This window comes from Camelina sativa, chromosome 12, assembly GCF_000633955.1.
Source record: "Camelina sativa cultivar DH55 chromosome 12, Cs, whole genome shotgun sequence".
Classification (NCBI taxonomy): Eukaryota; Viridiplantae; Streptophyta; class Magnoliopsida; order Brassicales; family Brassicaceae; genus Camelina; species Camelina sativa.
In genome coordinates, this window is record NC_025696.1 from 22,626,669 (window position 1) to 22,630,232 (window position 3,564).

General features: G+C 36.0%; 2 pseudogenes; both read left to right on the top strand.

Moving 5' to 3' along the window:
* LOC104732467 lies at positions 249-2,765 on the top strand (annotated as a pseudogene).
* LOC104733762 lies at positions 2,863-3,556 on the top strand (annotated as a pseudogene).

Sequence of the window (3,564 nt, forward strand, 5' to 3'; positions counted from 1 at the left end):
CAAAAAAACTTTTAAAAACAATCATATAAATTATATTTTATTCTAAAATTATAATATAAATAAAAGAAATTTCAATCCGTGCTCTAACACGGGTCTAATTTAGTCATCAAATTAATATGGCTTGGTGATTGTCACGAGTATACACGAAAGTTATCTTAAATTTCTCTTAGTATTTTATAATTAAATAGCACCTCCAAGGCTCCAACGCATTAATAGTTAATAACACACGTTAGGACGACCTAGGGGATGGAGCACCTTTGAGGGCCGTTCATACAGATAGTAAAACTAAAACGCTGAGATCATAGCCTCTATAAAGTACAAAGTAGAGAGGAAGTTGAAATACTTAAATAAAAAAAAGTACACTTGCATGAGAGAATCAACTAGAAATGGAAATGATATTACTAACTTTTTGCTTAGCCACTCTCTTGGTACTTCTCCTAAATTCCATTCTCAAACGAAACGCCACAAACAAAGTTAACCTACCACCGTCTCCACGGCGACTTCCGGTGATCGGGAACCTCCACCAGCTCAGCCTCAATACTCACCGCTCTCTCCGTTCTCTGAGTCTCCGATATGGACCACTCATGCTTCTTCATTTCGGCCGGACACCAGTCCTCATAGTCTCCTCTGCCGACGCTGCTCATGACGTTCTAAAGACGCACGATCTTATTTGTGCTAGTCGGCCAAAAACTAAAGTGATAGATCAAATTCTGAGAGGTGGCAAAGATGTGGCTTCTGCCCCATACGGAGAATATTGGAGACAAATGAAGGTATACTTTAAAGAACAACTGGTTTTATCTTCTTTCTTAACGTAAAACTTTACCTAGAAGAATCCATAAGACCATAACTATTGTTACTTCTACAAGACATGCGCATAACTAATTTCTCTTCAAATGTTGACACAAAAATAAAAATATCTTCAAACATAGCCTCCAAAATTGGACGTTTGCTCATTTCAACTCCAGTTCACTATAAGATATAGTTGTACTTCTTCTGTATTGTTTTATACAAGAAAAAAAAAATAACTGTGTCATTTTAAGTAAGTAATAGTAAGTAAATAAAATAACTGTGTATAAAATTTTTAGTTCAGAAAGTAATATTGTTCTCCCTTATTGTCTCTATCATAAATGATTAATTAAATAAAACTTATTGTGTTTTTAGTATTATTTTGATCTTTATATGTGATGGGGTACTTTATAAGATGTATTTTTTATGATCTGAAATATATTTGTTGGATGCAGAGTATTTGCATCCAAAATCTACTCAGCAACAAAATGGTCCAGTCCTACGAGAAGATAAGAGAAGACGAGATAAAACTGATGATTAAAAAGCTGGAAAAAGCTAGTTCTTCTTCTTCTCCATCACCGGTAAATCTAAGCCAACTCTTAATGACTTTGACAAACGACATAATATGTAGAGCTGCCTTGGGAAGAAAGTACAGCAGCAAGGAAGATGGAATTGATGTTGAGAACATAGTGAGGGCATTTTCCGCACTCACAGGTGAATTTCCTATAGGGGAATACATTCCTAGTTTGTCATGGATCGACAGATTCCGCGGTATTGATCATAAAATGGAGGAAGTAGATAAAAGATTTGATGAATTTTTGGAAAGAGTTGTAAAAGAACATGAAATGCAGATAAAGAGACCAAATCCGACTTGGTTGATAAGTTACTAACGATCCAAAGAGATAAGACAGGACAATTCAAGCTTGAAAAAGATGCCTTAAAACTTATCATATGGGTAAGACTAGACATGACTTTACAAACATAAAACATATGTCTTCTATTTTGTTTGATATGTTGAATTTTACATTCTTTTTTTTATCAGGATATGTTTTTAGCAGGAACGGCAACAACTTTGTCATTTCTTGAATGGACAATGACAGAGCTTATGAGACATCCAAAGGCCATGAATAAACTTCAAGAAGAGGTTCGTTCAAGTTCACCACAAGATTTATTTGTAACGGAGAAAGAAGCTGAGAAGATGAATTATTTGCAAGCTGTTATTAAGGAGGCTTTACGGTTGCGTCCACCCGCTCCACTGTTGGTTCCACGAGTATTTAGTGAAGATGTCAAGTTAAAGGGATATAATATTCCTGCAGGCACACAGGTGAAATTGTTGATAACATAATTTATCCTGATATATTTTATAGTTAAATTTGATAACCAGTTGTTCGATTAGAAATGAACTTTCTATTTCATCACATTTTGCTTACCATGTACAATGGAGAACTACATAAATATTTATTTTGTGTGTGTGTGTGTGTGTAAATATATTTATTTATATAGGATCAATTATTTGGTAATTTTTATTTGGGATGAAGAATAATAACAAAAATATTATGGGAAATGCAGGTTATAGTCAATGCCTGGGCAATCCAACGAGACACTACAACATGGGGGATGGATGCAGAAGAGTTTAGGCCAGGAAGGCATTTACACTCGGATTTGGATTTTCAGGGACTAGATTTCAAGTTCATTCCATTTGGATCGGGGAAAAGGATATGTCCTGGAATAGGATTCACATCGGCATTGATCGGGGTGACATTGGCCAACGTTGTGAAAAGGTTCAACTTCAGAATGCATGTCGAACCACAAAGGGTTCAACATGATCTAACTGAAGCAACCGGTCTCGTGATTTTCCGCAAATTCCCTCTTATGGCTATTCCATTTTCTGCTTGATTCCCAACCTCTCTATTTTAGACTGATTAATGAATAAAACGTTGCAACTTTGTATGGTTTGATTAGTGATGTCTTGTGTTGCATATATACATGTTTGATATTCTCAGCCTGTTCTAAAGGTACATTCTTCGGCTTTTGGGATGTAATCGAAATATGAAAGACTTGCAATGCACTCCATGATATAAGAAAAAACTGTCATGTATAAAACACTCAACAAATTGGAATGCAAGAAACACAACTCCTATTGAGGTTTCCGCCTTTTTACTGCGTGAAGAAGACGAGCACCATCATGATCAACAAACCCAACAAGCTATCACTTCTAGTAGTCATACAAACTACAAGCTTCTTTCATTGGAAACCTGGTTTTGCTTTCCGCACCCATTGAATAATCAAAGACAAAGCTTGAAGATTGGTCCTCTATGGCAGAAATAACATTGTTTCAAAAGGTTTGGTGGAGAAATTGAAACTCTAAGACGCTGAAAAATTACCGTAAAGGTTAGGGCGGCGAAGGATAAAGCCACAGAGGAGACATGTAGAGTCCCTGTCTCAATTGGAGAGTACTACAAGGATAAAGTTACATGCTATGTGGTCAACATGAAACAAGAGGAAGATCAACTTCTCTTTGGAGGACCAAGGCTTTATCGTGTTCGAGCAACACATGATGCACGAGACAACTCTTGTATTATTATATGACAACACAATTCTATTTCAATCGTAAGTGCACGACAACCTAAACCATATTGGAGCCACAAGTCACAAGTTTCATTGCGTTTTACAGCCTACTATTGTGATTTTCATTTGCTATATCTCTCTTTTCTACTCACAAAACATACCTTAAATCCTGAGATCAAGTTATATGATGGCAAGACCAGTTTTCAGATA